General features: G+C 49.8%; 2 protein-coding genes across 3 annotated transcripts in view; one reads left to right on the top strand and one right to left on the bottom strand.

Moving 5' to 3' along the window:
- Window positions 1–16,441, bottom strand: part of RSPH14 (radial spoke head 14 homolog) — a 190,742-nt gene that overhangs the window by 67,267 nt on the left and 107,034 nt on the right. The window lies entirely within an intron of this gene.
- GNAZ (G protein subunit alpha z) overlaps window positions 1–16,441 on the top strand; it is a 111,727-nt gene that overhangs the window by 24,079 nt on the left and 71,207 nt on the right. The gene's annotated exons all lie outside the window — the stretch shown is intronic.

The following is a 16,441-nucleotide window of genomic DNA, read 5'->3' as shown; positions in this document are numbered from 1 at the left end:
AGGAGTTGACAGCAGGTGTCTAGGTGATCTAGGTGATCTGAGATGAGGAGGAGGGGAAAAAAGGGGGCACTTCGTGAGTGGTCTCAATTATCTGGGGCAGGGGGGAGCCATGGGAAGCTTAAGAAGGGATGAGAAGCTTTGGAAAAGCTTGGGAAATGATTTGGAAAAGCCATGGCAGCTGAGTGGGATAGTGAGTTAGTTAGATAACTAATTAACTGCCTTGCAGCAGTGAGAGCCCAGTTGAGATTATGTAACATTATATTTGTGATGGACTCAGCACAGTTTCATGATTTTTCTCCAGCTTCATTCAGCAATATCCGCATAGGAGTAAATGGTGGGAGTGTTCCAAAGTGGAAACTTGGCAGGACAAGATCAGTGACATGATAAAGGGACACAGGACTCAAGAGAAAAGGATAGTATAGAATTAACTGGTTCTTCAAGGGGCCAGGGTAGGAAAGGGAGGAGTGTGTGCCCAATGTAAGGGTTATGGTCTCCAAAAGAACTGAAGGGTCCAGGACTGGAGCTCATGGTAAGGATGAAGAACAAGATTTGGAATTGTAAATCAGAGTAAGATATAGAATGACAACAGATTGTGATCAGATAAGAGAATTTACATGGTAGAGGTACATTTGTGGGTGATGGTGAGATCAAGGGCATGACCACCTCTGTGTGACTGAGATGAGGTGGAAGAGTAGGTCATGGCGAATGATTAAGGTGAGGAACTATAAGATTAGGGAGACTGAGGGAGTATCAGTATATGAGGTGACGTCCTCTAGTACAAGGGCAGAAGTCAAGAAGGAGAGAAAGACTGTGATGCATGCCCTGAACTCCTCCAGAAGGAAGGAGAGCGTCCTGGAGGTGTGTAGACAACAGCTTAGGATTCTGACCAAGGGGCAGATAGCCTCCAAGGAGCAGAGATTACCAAGTGATGCTCGTAGACACTGAGTCTGGGAGTGGCTCCCCCAGCATAATAGGGGAGCATGGAATAGTCTGTCGGCCAGTGGGCTGGGAGAAATGAACGAATGAGTGACAGTATAACCAGAGCTGGAAACGGAGGCCAGGGAAGCTGTGTCTCCAGGAAAAAGACAAGTCTCAGTGATGATGAACGGACTGGGAAAGGAAAGGATTTCAGATGAAAGAAGCATAGATAGCCTGCTTCTGGGGGTGATTCCCAAGGGGAAAAGAGGTACAGCAAACCTGCTTTAAACAGCTGGTCAGTTAGCCACTTGTCTGCAAGTCCCTCACACGCACATCTGCGGGGTCAGCGGGCCCAAGGCAGGCTCTGCCATCATTGAAATCGTCCCCCCAGAGGGAAACTTATTCTTTGAGCATCTGCCCTTGAGACCTCCAGGGCCTTTACTCGCCCTGCGCCTCCTGCTGTGACAGTCCGATGATCTGGATACGGAATATGGTGTGGATTTTCAGGACTTTGGGAAGGAAAAGGTAGAGAAGTTGTAGGGGAAGGATTTCCCTGCGCAAAGCAGGAAGGGAATGAGGGCAAGCAGGCTTTCCTTATCTGGAAGAGAATGGGAGAGATGACTGCCAAGCTGGGAAGGCAGAGAGAAAGGACAGGAGAAGGAGCCTCCCCAGGGGAGGGAACCCCTGGGTTGGAACTGTAAGGAGGGGAAGGGTTAGCACAGGCAGAGAGGCTGGGGGTGGTCTGAGCAAAGGCAGCCACTGTGGAAAGAGGAGAGGGCTGGGAAGTAGCAGCTCTCCTGTTATGGCCAAAGGGGAACCCGTGAGTAGGAACAAGCCACGAGAAGGTTGGGAAGGCGAGTGGAGCCACATCGTACAGCACAGTGGAGGCTCCAAGGAGAAGAGCACAGTCAGTCCTGTTGCCCCACTAGGCAGAGAAGGGACATGATCAGGTCCATGTCAAATGAGGAATGTTACAGAATGAGATGATCAGAAAGCTGTAAGCAGCTTCAGCAGTCCTGCCCACAGCCCCCCAAAAAAGGATCCTCACTACAATACATCCAATGAGAGAAACACAATGTTAGCATTTCAGTGGGCCTTCAAAACTCCTCACATAATAACTTTGGGAGGTTGGTGCTATTATCCCTATTTTACAGAGGAGGAAGCTGAGGCAGGCTAGGACGTACCCAGGGCATCACATGGCTGTGTGTGTATGTGTGTGCAGCCTTCACAAACATTTAAGCTTTCTATAAATGAGCTATTGTGATTACTTGCTGAGGGGGCATCCAGTATCTGCTGGAAGGCTCCATCTTCCATCTCCCTTTTCTGTAGCTCAAGTTGGGAGGGAACTTTCCCAGAGCCTAATCTGGCCTCTTTTCCACTTCTACCATTGCTCCCAGTTTGGCCATCAGGGAGCAAGCAGCCAAGGCCAACCTCCCTTGCACGTGGTAGTTTGGGCACTGTAAGAAGGATGGATGGGAAAGCAGGAAAGGCCATTGGCAGGAAGATCAGTTAGAGGGACACACCAACAGTTTGACCAACAGTAGAGTGGCAGACAGTTTGGCCTGAATGCAGAGGGTGTGTAAAAACCTGAAGAGAGAGGCTGGAGCCAGATGGAGAGAAGGGCATTTAAATGCCAAACAGAGGAGCCAGTCTTTGATCCTGGAGGGTAAGAGGGAGCCACTAGAAATTCTTAAACAGGAAGTGACCTGGGCAGACCTGTGCTCCAGGAATCTCACCTTGGAAGATGTCAATGCTGAGTATAGGCAAAGAAAATATAAAGTGCTGGGGCCAGTGGAGGGACCAGGAAAGGCCTCCTGTGAGCTGAGGTGCTACCGTGGACTGACTGGGCAACCCATAAGCCAGAGGTGCCTGCCCATGGTGCTCAGCGATTGCTTCTGCTCAGAACACAAGTGCAGAACTGGATACCGCTCCGCCGTCAGCCATGACTAGGCCATTGAAGCTACACATACTAGACAAGCGTGAAAACATTTTACTGAGCAGGCCAGAGGCGGTGGCAGGTTTGACTCAGGCAGTTCTTTGGCTGGGGAGGGAACATGCTCAGCATCAGAGCCTCTCACTTCTTTCTGAGGGAGCAGGTAGAGCCATCTCAGGGCAGGCTGATAGGCAGGGCTGAAAAGTAGGGGAAAAAACGCAGCAGCGGCAGCAAAGGAAAGTGAAACCCTGAGAGGGAAATAAGGATGGGCTAAGCCTCACAGAGGATGCCTAAGAACTGTCATGAAGGGACACAGACCAGAGATTGCGCTCCAGCTCCCATGCTTAGAGCTAAAAGGCCCCAGGTAAGTACTTCCCCCTTTCAGCCTCAATTTCCTTGTCTGTAAAATGGGACCAATAATCCTCGCAGAGTTGTTGGGAGGAAGGCACCTCCTCAGAAGCAGGAAAGAAGACTTAAGAAGAGTCAGGAGAAACGTGGCTTACCCACAACAACCACCAAATCATTGCCACTCTTTTTTCTCTACCACAAGAGGAGGCCTATCAAAGGTCTTTGTTCACTGTCTCTAGGAGTGAATGTTGTTCCTTCATTTTTGTAGTGGAAATTGAGACTAGGCAATAACCAAAAGGCAACGGCTTTGGATGCTGCTTAAGGCCAATTTTCCCCAAAAAACTGAGGGAAGAGTCCCGGCCATGAGTCGGATGCTGGCCTTTTAATAAGTGGTCATTTTTCCATCTCCTGCTCCTTGCCCTTTGCAGCCTTTGACACTGTTGGGTCACTCTCTTCTCCTTGATCCTCTCTCTAGGTTTTCAGGACACCTTCTGTCTCTCTCCTGTTTCTCCTCCTCCCTTTCTGACCGATCCTCCTCTGTCTCCTTTTCTGGATCTTCCTCCAGCTCATGCCTTCTAACCATAGGCTTCCCTCGGGGCTCTGTTCTGGGGCCTCTTCTCTTCTCCCTTTGTGCTGCTTCCCGGGGTGATCTTCTCAGCTCTCATGGATCCAGTGATCATCTCTATACTCCCTGTTGTTCAGTCCATCAGTGGTGTGTGACTATGGACCATGGACCAACTGTCCACTGGGTTTTCTTGGCAAAGATGCTAGAGTTTATCATTTCCTTCTCCAAAGGATCCAGTAGATCTTTTCATCAGGCAATTAGAGGTTAAGTGACTCATCTAGGGTCACAGAGCTGGGAAGTGCCTAAGGCTGGATTTGAACTCAGGTCTTCCTGAGTCCAGGCCCAGCTGCCTCAATCACCTCTGTGCTGATGATTCTCTGATCTGCTTATCCAGCCCTCACCACTTTGCTGACCTCCAATCTCACCTCTCCATCTAGATGTCCCACAGACATCTTTAACTAAAAATATCCCACATTGAATGATTTTTCTCTTCCCCTAGCCCTCCCCGCTTCTGATGGGCAGGGCTGAAAAGCAGGGGGAAAAAACACAGCCACAGCAGCAAAGAAAAGTGAAACACTGAGAGGGAAATAAGGGTGGGCTAAGCCTCACAGAGGATGCCTAGGAACTGTCATGCAGGGACACAGACCAGAGATTGGGCTCCAGCTCAATCCTTCCACCTCCCCAGGCAGCCGAGCTTGAAACCCAAGTGTACTCTCACTCCCTCACTCTCTCTCCCCACTCCACCTCTAATCTGTCACCTGGACCTTTGGAACATCCCTATAAAACCCCTTCTCTGCTCTGACATGGCCATCACCCCTGTGCTCATCCTCATCACCAACACCTGAACGATGCCAGCTGCTGCTGGCTGATCCTGCTCCAAGCTGTCAGCACCCAGCTGCCCCCCATATTCCCCAACCCCAGCTGCTCCCTCTCCAGGCTGCCCAGGATCCTCTCCGGGGCACTGAAAGCCCTTTATCCCTTCCTCCTTGCTTCCACCTTCCCAATCTGCCTGCACCTGACACCTCCACATCCTTTTCAGCCCAGGCTTCCCTGCCTTCCTTGCCGAGCCTCACCCCAGGCACTCTGTTTCCAGACCTGGTACATTTTCCCTTCTGTCCCCTGTGCCTGGAAGGCTCTGCCTTCTCCATCTCCTGGCTTCCCAGCCCCTTTCATGTCTGAGCTAAAATACCGCCTCCTCTGGAAGCCTTCTCCCTTTTGTTGGTTACCTCCCATTTAGCTCACCCACCCCTGCTCCTCCCTCCCTCCCTCCTTGCTTCTCCAAATCTCCCTCATTCGGCTTCTGCCCCCTCCCTTCCTGGTCAGGGTGCAAAGGAGGAAGAGGATATGAGAAATCTCTGCCCAGCTTTCCCACAGCTTGATCTCCTTGGAGACGCTGCCAGGAGGCATGGCCAAGACAGTGTTACATTTATACTGCACCAGCACATTACCCCCAAGAGGTCTGGGAGGTGGGCATTCTTATTATTTCCATTTTACAGATGAAGAAACTGGGGCTTGGGGCAAGCAAGCATCTTATAAGCAGGATCCAAATCCAGGTGTTTCTTGACTCTAAATCCATCCTTTCTACTCTACCACAGGCCCTTCTCTCCTCTGACACTGCCCCTCACCCTGGTGCAGACCCTCACTACCTCATGTCTGGACTACTGCAGTAGCCTGCTGGTGTGGGGGGTGGGGCCTGCTGCCTCAAGTCTCTCCCCACTCCAGTCCTCCTCTACTCAGCCAGGTCTGACCATATCACCCCACTCCTCAGTAAACTCCTGTGGCTCCCTATGGCCTCCAGGACCAAGTATTCGAGGACCTTCCTAACCTGGCCCCTCCTCCCTTTCCAGTCTTCTCACACCTTACTGTCTAATCCGTACTCTTCAATACAGTGCCTCGAGCCTTGTGGCTGTTACATGAACAAGACATGCCTCCCAATACAGACATTCTGGCTGTCCCGTGCCTAGAATGCTCTTCCTCCTCCTTCAGCTGACCCCTGAGCTCCCTGGCTTCCTTTAGATCACAATTAGAATCCCCCTTCCTACAGGAAGCCCTCCTCCAGGCCCCTGTTGGTCATTTCCCATTTCTCCTGTCTATAGCTCCTGTGAATACACTTGTTTGCCTGTTGGCTCCCAGTCAGACTGTGAGTCCCACCAGGGCAGGGATTATCTTTTGCCTTTCTTTGCAGCCCTAGTGCTTAGCCCAGTGCCTAGCATTTAGTTAGTAGGTGCTTAATAAATGCTTCTGGACAGAATGACCCCACTACCACTCCGGGACTGGATCTGCTCTGTCACTCACACCCCCCCCCCTCCAATCTGGGGCAATCTCTGGGTCTCAGTCTCCGGAGAGGGCTGCAAAGACTGGCCGCTGCCTCTGGCACTGGGCTGCTCTGCTCTCAGGAGCACCAGGTTCTCCCTAATCCCCGGGGCCCAGGAAGAATGTCATCACCAGGCTTATAGAGAGACCATAGCCTCTCACCACCAGGGAGTCAGGCACCTAGAGGGAAGATCGACCCCCTCCAAGGGCTAGGAGAAAGACTCCATGGGATAAGCATCAGAAGCCCACATGTGGTAACTACAGGAAGTCTAATCTCTGCCATCTCAAGTCTTCTGTCTAGAAGAATGGAGAGCAACTTGGCAGGACTCAGGCTGTCTCTGGGGACACCAGGGTTTCAGAATTCCTTCAGAGGGAAGGCTTTGGAACGTATGTGTGAGCAGCTGGTAGAAGGCTAATAAGCTGATAAGCCATGAGATCAGAGGCCTTATCCTGGCTTCCACACTGATGCCTTCGATGACCTTGGGCAAGTCCCGTTCCTTCTGGTCTCATCTACTATGAAACAGTGAGCTCTCATACTCTTGCATGACAGCAGAAAAAAGGACACAAAATCCAAGAGGAAAGAAGGAAGGGAAGGAGGCAGGGAGAGAGGAAGGATTCCTGAAGAACCTACTATGTTCTAGGCACCTTACAGTCCAGTAGCCCTGGGACACAGATGCTCTTACTCCCATTCTGTAGTTAGGAAAACTGAAGCAGATAGAGGTTAAGTGCCTAGCCCAGGGTCACACAGGTAGGATGCATCTAAGGCTAGCTTCCTGGCTCTGGGCCCTGGTCACTAGTTGCCTGTTGGAGGAGAGATCTCTCTCCTACACCCTCCTATACCACCTAGAACAAAACTTGGTTTGCACCTCACTGATGCACTTCTCACATATTCCTTTGTATTACAACAGGGAATGCCCAAACTCAACCAATGTTGAGCTTGGTGAGTCCATTTCATATTGGGCATTGCCTCCTCTTGCCCTCCAGTCCAGACCTAGACTTGTGTGGAATTGCTTCCACTCCCTTTCCCTTAAGGGCAGAGTCTTGGAACCCCGAATACCCAGCATGGGGCCTGGCACATAGTGGGTGCTTAATAAATCCTCAGCGATTGCGTGCTTATCAGGGTGCATGTACCAGCCCCCATCAGACTAGCTGCTCTCTGAGGGGAGGGTTTGCTCCCACTGATCCTGGGCTGTCTTCCATGTCGTCCCTGAGCCCAGGGTGTGGGAATTCCAGTCAGTCAACTTTTGTTAAATAGAAAGACCAATGTTACCATGCTGGGCACTAGGGAAGATGCAAAATGAAATCCTGAAGTCAGTGGCTGGCACTAGATATACAAAGGGAAAATCGACTCCCATCCCAGACACTTGCCATCCAGCATGATCCCTGTGGCCCCAGTTTTCTGATCTCAAGCCTTTCTTTCTGTACTTACACTGCTCCTTCCAGAAGTGGGGCCCATGGCCTCCCAGAGCCAGCCTAGCCTCCTCTGAGCCCCCCACATGGTGACCTCTAATCCAAACCCAAACCCATCACCAATATCTGTTCCTAAGGCCAAATGGCACAAGACAGCATGTACTGAAGGAAGCTAGCATAGGATACCCCAGACATCAGCAAACACTCAAATTCAGGGCTCGATTTATTGCTGTACTGATTATTCATTCTGGACTTAAGAAAGGGATGGGGAAAATGGTAATAATGCAGATTAATCTTTAAGGTGTATCGTGTATACAGTTGGGGGGGGTATGGGTGGGGTTATGGAGGGGCGGTTGTTAAATATGTTAAACATTTACAAGCACCCCCCGAGTATAAGTGCAATCTCTTTTCCATCCTCCCTTGCCCTCTGCCCTCCTTCTCCCTCCCCCAGTCTTTTCTTCTCCAAGCTAACCATCCCTCCATCTTTTAAATGATCTCAAAATTTGTTTGTTCTTTTTGGTTCGGGGTAAGATTTTTATTGGGTTTTGGTAAGGCAATTAGGCTTAAGTGACTTGTCCAGGGTCAAGCAGCTAGGAAGTGTCAAGTGTCTGAAGCCAAATTTGAACTCAAGTCCTCCAGACTCCAGGGTTGGCATGGCTTGTTCTTAAGGCCTTTCACTACTAGTCATCATCCAGTTCATCAATGAGCTCCCTAAAATGGGGCTTCCAGAACTGAACACAAGACTCCAGGGAGGGGCTGAGCAGGACTGGGTCTCTCATAGTGCCACCCAAGGTCACCAGGTCACCCCAGTATGATGTTGGTGAATCCATTTGGCATCAGCCACTGCCTCCCCTTGCCCTTCAGCCAGACCTGGACTTTAACCCAGGCTGAGTTGGGAGGCCACACCAAATACCCCATAACTTCCAAGAGCCCCTGGTAAAACCAACTTAAGCCGTCCCCTCACCGGGTCAAGGGCCACAGCTTTCCCATTGGCCCCTCCTCCACACAGCTGCCAAGGTGACTTTCCTACAGCACATCTCTGACCTATCCTGCCCACAATACCCACCCTTCTTTGCTGTGCGTCACTCCCTTCCACACAAGCTGTGCTCCAGGCCATCTCACACAGGACAGACCATCTCCCGCCTCCCAAGCTGGCCCCAGGCCTGGGATTCACTCCCTTCTGCCCCCTTTCCTTTCCACGTTTAGCCCCCAAACTACCTCCTCTAGAGTATCATAGATTTAGAGCTGGACAGAACCTTAGAGGTCATGGAATCTAGCCCTTCATTTTACAAAGGTAGAAATTGAAGTTCATAAAGATTATGAACCTGAGTAGGGTCTGGGGTGGGATTTGAACCTGAGCCTTGCTGACTGCAAGCCCAGATTTCCTGCTGACCTTGTGACCTTTCCACTACCAGTGCCTTCCTTCCCCCCAAATTACCCTGTGTTGCTTTTGTAAGTGTGTGGACGTATCCCCTCCACCACAGAACAGAAGCCCCTTTGGCTCTTGTCTCTGTACCCCCAGGACTTAGCAGAGCACCTGGCACAGAGCAGACCTTTGCTGGGAAACTAAATAAATGCTGCGTGAAGTCGGAGGACAAGCAGGGCCATGACCTTGGTCTGAGGCTCAATGAGGGTCAGAACTGGAGAGGCCTGAGAACAGGGAATGTCAGGGCTGGGAGGGGCCTGAGAACCAGGGATGTCAGGGCTGGGAGGGGCCTGAGAACAGGGGGTATCAGGGCTGGGAGGGGCCTCAGAACAGGGGATGTCAGGGCTGGGAGGGACATCAGAACAGGGGGTATCAGGGCTGGAAGGGACCTTAGAACAGGGGATGTCAGGGCTGGGAGGGACATCAGAACAGGGGGTATCAGGGCTGGAAGGGACCTTAGAACAGGGGATGTCAGGGCTGGGAGGGGCCTCAGAACAGGGGATGTCAGGGCTGGGAGGGACATCAGAACAGGGGGTATCAGGGCTGGAAGGGACCTTAGAACAGGGGATGTCAGGTCTGGGAGGGGCCTCAGAACAGGGGGTGTCAGGGCTTGGAGGGGCCTGAGAACTGGGGATGTCAGGGCTGGGAGGGACCTGAGAACAGGGGATGTCAGGGCTGGGAGGGGCCTCAGAACAGAGGATGTCAGGGCTGGGAGGGGCCTGAGAACAGGTGATGTCAGGGCTGGGAGGGACCTGAGAACAGGGGATGTCAGAGCTGAGAGGGATTTTAAAAGTAAGCTAGTTTACTCCACTCATTTCACAGTGGAGTAAAAGTCTATAAGAGGGTGATTTACTCAGAGTCAAGTGAGAAATCTGTAACAGTCAGTTCTAGAACCCAAGACTCCTAACTCCTGAGTCCATGTAACCAGAACTGAGTACTCCAGCAGAACAGACCAGGAACATCTAATCCCAGAAATTAGACAAACCCACATCTGGGGCAGGTGATCAAGGCATGTCTTAGAAACATGCTAAGAAGTAGAGATGCTTCTAAGCAGACCATGACATCAGACCTGGTAGAAAGGACAAGTGTCCAGAGGATAGACCCTGGTCATAAGGAGAGGCAGATTTGGCCAACACTCATACTTGGCAGAGGGAGAGGCAAAACCAGCTCCTAGAGGATGGTCATGGCTGGAACACAGAGGCAGAGCGGTCATGGGAGATCATCTTGTATTTTTACAGATAAGAAAACTGAAAGTCTTAATATGACACTAAATAAGTGCCCAGTGCACTGGTTTGAAACACAGTCTTTTCTCAACGCTAAGGAACAGCCTTAACAACCAGCAGGCTTGTGCCAGGCCTGTGTCTGATGATGTCCATGGAGCTGGCTTCATTCAGCTCAGGGGGCTTACTGCCTGCAGGCATTCCTACCAAAAACCCAAGGACTGTGGAGAAGATCCAGACTTTTCTGGATGTCAGGCTGAAAAGGCCCAAGGGATTCTGGCTTTGAGCTTTGAGTTGACCTTGCCCTGGGCCCTCTCCACACACCTTCAACCTCATTCCCTTTAGTTTCTTGTCCCTCTCACAGTCCACCATCCTAGGCTTGAGAGAACACCACAGTTAAACCTCAAAAGCCTGTACTGGGACTTTCACTGGGACCCAAAAATGGGGCGAAGGGCACGAACTTTAGCTTCTTTGACCACTTGTGGTGCCTACTGGGCTTCTACACCCACCCCATCCCCAGCCAAGTACCAACATCCTTGTGTCTCATCAAATGCAACACCAGCACCTGCCTATCTGTCCATCTTACTTTCCAGAATATTTACAGAATCTCAGAGTCACCAAGGCCTTTAGATGTCATTTAGCATAAATCATACCTGGAACAGGATCTCCTTAACAGCATCCCTGACAAGTGGTCACTTTGCCTCTACTTACATATTTCTGGTGATGAGCTACTCACTACCTCCTCAGATGGTCCAACTTATTGCTAGACTGCTTGAAATGTTAGGAGGTTCTGCCTCATTGAACTGAAACCTGCCTCCCTACAACTTCTGTCACTCCTAGTTCTGCCCTCTGGGACCAAACAGAATGAGTGTAATCCTTCTTCCCAATGGCAGCTCTTCAGACAGAAATTGTGCTGCGATGGCTGCTGCTCTTTTGTGAAACTCCCACCTTCCCTATGTGGGAGAAACTCTGAGTCTGGAACACTAGGTCTGAGTGTGGCAGCACCAAGGAGAACAAAGGGACAGGAACCAGACAAAGTGGGGGTGGGGGGCATTGGAGGGACTGCTATCTGAGAAGAGGGTAAAGATCCAGAAGACACAGCAAAGAACCCTGGGCTTTATTCATGTGAAAAAGGGAACTGAGAGCACATGAGATCTTACTACCTATGGGCACAAAGTCTCTATCAGAGTCATCCATACATGAATCAAGGGCATCCTCCACGAGGGTACTGATAGGATCACAGGCCTAGAAGGAGCCTTAGAGATCATCTACCGAAAGCACCCCCTCCTGTTTTTTACAGATGAAGAAACCAAGGCCCAGAAAGTCGAAATAATGGGCCCAAAGTCATATATTTAGAGCTGGCTTGATCCAAATCCTCTGACTCCCAAAACTGCAGGCTCAGTATTCAATCCTGGGTCACATCTTTATCATTTCACAGTGGACTAAAAGATGTGGAGAACAGAAGAACTCACTTTTGTTATGGTTCGTCGATAACAAAAAAGCATCTGTAAAACAAAACACTATCTTGCAAGTTCTTTCTCAAGAAGGTCTTTGCCTTGGTCATCAAAATCATTCAAGAATCCTTGAAAGACACAATAATAGAAATATCCCTGTTCAGTAACCCTCCGACCATAAATATCAGGCATGACGTAAACCAGAGAAATAGATGCCCGCTCCACAAAGAGGCGTACCACTTTGGAGGAGACCAGCCAGCCAGAGGTGCCCCTAACGTTGTACTGATTGCCTCAAGTCCCAGAAGACTGCAGAGCCTTCTGGGAAAAAGCTATAATGACTCAAGGAGTTAGGCCTTACTATCCACACAGGAAAGATCAAGTGGATGAAAACTGTCTACTCCCTAAATTACATCATGCATTGAGATGACACCTGACAGAGCTTGTCTGTCACTGTGTATGTGTGGAATAGATAATGAGTTAGGACCAAGAGGAAGACCATGTATGCATTACCTATGAGAAACTGCAAGGCCCTTTTAAGGATGCCAAGTTTCACATTAAAGCCAAGGCCTTTTAACAGCAGCATTCTCTTAGCATTGCTGTATTGGCTGCAAAACATGGAACCCAAGAAGCATGTGAAGACTTACAATTTCATGTGACACAGAGGGCAGCGGAAAGATGCCTGGTGGGTATAAGGAGACCACAACACGTCACCAGTGAGGAACTTGAAAGTCCTTGTGGGATGAGAATGGGTTGGTTTGGAGGTGGGTTTGGAAGGGATGAGAAAGGGACAAGCAGAGACTTCCACTGGTAACCTCAGGATGTCAGGAGACACCAAAGAGAGTCTCAGTACTTTGGACAGCTCCCCATGGTGAACTCTGGAGAGCGGGGACAGAAGGTGCCCAGGATGGATGGAAAGGCAAGGAGATGCTGCAGCTTATACAGTCTTCCCTTCCATGTCAAGGGGGTTGGGGAGAGGAGCCCCCATGATCTGGAAAATCCATATAACATGGATTGGCACTCCCTTTGTACCACAAAAGTCTGGATTATTATGGTATTAGAAGATAAAAGATGTTGATGTTATACAATATCATACATATATTTTATACATTTCTGTGTCATCTGCTAGCCTTTACTGTCATCTGCAGCTTCTGCAAAACTCCCAAAAACCTCCCATTTAATTTCTTACGCTGCTCTGTGATATACTGAAACCCTGATGGGGAAAGGCACAATGTGGAAGGGATGCTGTATTGTTCAAAGGAATTTAAACCTCACTGAGGTCAAAAATCCATTTGGGAATTTGAGACAACACTAATGATAACATCACATTTCCCTCTAGTCCTCTTTTCACCATTTTCCTTCAAGTGGGCTTCATTTTTTAGGCTCTTCCTCCTCCTCCTTCTCTTCTTCCTCTGCACAAAGTCGAGTTTGTAAAATGTCCTTCCTAAAACTGACCTGATCACAGTACTCCAGCTGTGGTCTAACCATGGCAGAGGACAGGGGGACAATTACCCCCCCCCCCCATTCTGGACACTATACATCAATTAACACAGCCTGTGCTGGAGTATATTTTGGCAGAAACTCAGATGAGGTCTCCAGGATGGCTTTCTCAAGAAGGTAGCATTTTACTTGGGCCTTGAAAGATGGAAAGGAGCTGAACAAGGCCCAGATGAAGGAAATGGAGCTATGTGTTTGGGGAAATCCCCAGGTAGTGAAACTGTAACTTTAGAGAGGCAGGTGAGGGCCAGATTGCAGGCAGCCTTGAAAACCAGGATAAAGGAGTTCAGACATTTGAGGCAACAGGAAGGCACTGGAGATTACTAAACAGGAAAAATCAACATGGGGAAATTCTTTATGAAGTGTCTCCTATCAACCATGTAAGGATAATTAGAGAGCCATGAGGCTGGAGACCCATGTGGAGGTTGTTGCAATACTGGAGATGGGTAGTAACCTGCTTGAGGGATGACCACTGGAATGGAGCGGGTGTTAATGGAAGAATAGGTGTCAAAGATTGTATAGGAAAATAGGTGTCACGAAGGCTCATTAATTTTGCTCAGAGCCAGCTAAAAGAATTCTTATTTCAGACGCAGTTCGGACAATATTATCTATTTCACAAATTGGTCTGATGAGACTGGATCTCTGGTTTCCCAGGGCAGAGATAAAGCAGCCAATAGGGGGTGGGGGTGGAGGAGGAGATTGCTAATCACAGGTACATTCACAGCCCAGAGAGGTGACAGCTGATAGCCTGATGAGGAAGGAGGAGATGGAACTCAAAAGCTCAGCCTTGGCAGACCATTAATGAAGGGGTAACCACACAGTCCTCATGGCCACAGCCCAGTAAGGAATGCTCTCCAGGGGGAACCTGAAGTCATCAATGACCAGACAGAGGATGTAGAGCCTATTGTGTGAGAAGGCAAGGAGGGAAGCAGATATGATATAGTTTGGAAAAATTGATTCTTTGAGTTTCAAAGAGATCAATCGACCAGTCTATTGCCAAGTTTTTTGAGCAAGAGAGTGACCCAATGACCTGGTCAGAGCTGTGCTTCAGAAAGGTCATCTCTGCAACTAGATGGAGGATGGACTAGAAAAGGGCAGACTCAGAAGGAGGGACACTTGTTAGAAGTCTCTTACTATAGTACAAGTAAGGGTTGCACTAAAGTAGCGGCAGTGAGAGTGAAAAGGACAGTACAAATGATTGTGGGGAAGAGCATTTATTAAGCACCTACTGTGGGTCATGTGATCTCATCAGATTCTGTCTATTAGGTCAGTGCTATTATTATCCCCATTTTATAGTTGAACAAATTGAGGCACAAACAGAGATTAAGTGGCTTTCCCAGGGGTGGAGGTGGGGGTGGTAGCAGCAGACAACATTTATATAGTGCTTACTGTGTACCAGGAACTATGCCAAACCCTCTGCAATTATTATGTTATTTGATCCTCGGGTGCTTTTATTATCCCCTATCATTATACAGATCAGAAAACTGAAGCAAACAGAGGTTAAATGACTTGTCCAGGGTCACACTGCTAGAAAGTGTTAGACTTGAACTCGGTACTTCCTGACTCCAGGCCTAGAACTCCATCTACCGAACCACCGAGCTGCCTCTAGCTGACAGAGTGTGGCCACTGTCCAGGTACCGAGGTAGAGTGGGGCTGTTTACATGAGGGATGGGAAGGCGTCATAAGGCCAGTGATTGTCTTTCTGCCCAGATGGTGGGGACCTCGACAACAGAAAGCAGGTTGGGAAAGGGTGAGTTTGAGATGATGATCATCCCTCAAGGCAGACCTGTCCAGCAGGATGATGGGGTAGACTGGAAAGACCTGGATGTATCTGCATACAGATGGCAAGGGACTGCCCAGGGCACACAGGGTAGAGGCAGAAGAGAAGCCAGTCTGGTTGGCCATTAAGGGGAATCACAAGGAAGGCACAGTAGGCCACATAACCTTGGACAGCTAACATAAACCACTGTTGGTTGGGGTTACTTGGGATAACATCTGCCTGTGTCTGGAAAGCAGACCGGAGGCCAGGCAGTGAGATCGGCTCCCACAGCCCAAAAGGCTTCATCCACCATTCGATGACAAAGGACATACAGGGTCTCTCCGTCCAGGTGAAGGCTGGTGAGCACATCACAGCATCACAACCCTACGAGATGGGGAGGACACTTTTACAGATGCATATCCTCAAGCTCTGGGAGGTTGTGACTTGCTAATGACTGATCAGCCGGATGGGATTCACGTCCACATTCCTCCTGGCTGCGGCTAGCACTCTCACCTGGCTCTGGTCTTTTCCTGACAAAGAATGGATATGTAAACCCAACTCACTCAAAGTCATGAGATGGTAACAGCACAGTGGAGACTCATGTCCCCTTTATGACATGGCTCAGGCCAAATGGTCTCAAGCCAACCCCAGGGCTCCGCAGGCTCCTGGCATCCGGATACAATGGAGCCCATTCATCCCCAACTAAAATCTCCATTGCTTTTTCCTCTACCTGCCTTCTCACAGGCCCCCCACTCAACTTCACCAGCCTTCCTACAGGATGTGTGTACCCACTGCTTTTCTTCTGTTACTTACTATGCCCTGACATCCCCTGTTCTGAGGCCCCTCTCAGCCCTGATACCCCCTGTTCTAAGGCTCCTCCCAGCCCTGACATCCCCTGTTCTCAGGTCCCTCCCAGCCCTGACATCCCCTGTTCTCAGGCCCCTCCCAGCCCTGACATCCTAGATTCTAGGGGACATCCTAGGCCAAGAGCTCCCAAGCATTTGATACCTGAATGATCTGGATTGCATCGCTCATCTTACAAGGACTGGACCCCCAGGCACACAGGCTCTGCCCTGGGCTTGAACAAAGTCTCCTCAATGGTAGAATTTGTAACCAGGCTTGTGGGAGGAAGACAATCTAGGAAGGTGCTTTGAATTTGCAAGTAATTAATAACTACTTATTCCTCCAGCATCTGCTAACTACCTGCTTTGGGCCAGACATTCTCCTGGGGGCTGCAGTGTGAGCAAAGGTGAAAGCCACAGGTCCCTCCTGCACTGTGCCCTGCAGTGGGCAACCTTCCTCATCCCAGAATCCTTCCATGACCTAGTTTGGGGCAGCCCAGGGACAGAATCTTGGAGGAACTGCACCTCACCAAGAATCCCACCCCACCCCAAGCCATCCTCTGGGCCTGGGAGCTCACTACCTCCTGAAGCTGTACACTCATCACTGCTTTCACCAAATGTTCTCATGAATTCGAAATGTCTCCTGACACCAAGACTAAATCCACCTGTCACTTCAGCCCATTCCTCTGAATTTGGCTCCCTCTGCCTCCAGACAATCCATCAGATACTCCAAGACTATTAGCTGTTTACTTGGGATGC

Source organism: Notamacropus eugenii, chromosome 4 (genome assembly GCF_028372415.1).
Source record: "Notamacropus eugenii isolate mMacEug1 chromosome 4, mMacEug1.pri_v2, whole genome shotgun sequence".
Lineage (NCBI taxonomy): Eukaryota > Metazoa > Chordata > Mammalia > Diprotodontia > Macropodidae > Notamacropus > Notamacropus eugenii.
The sequence above is the reverse complement of the archived record's forward strand: the minus strand, read 5'-3'. Positions and strand labels throughout refer to the sequence as shown.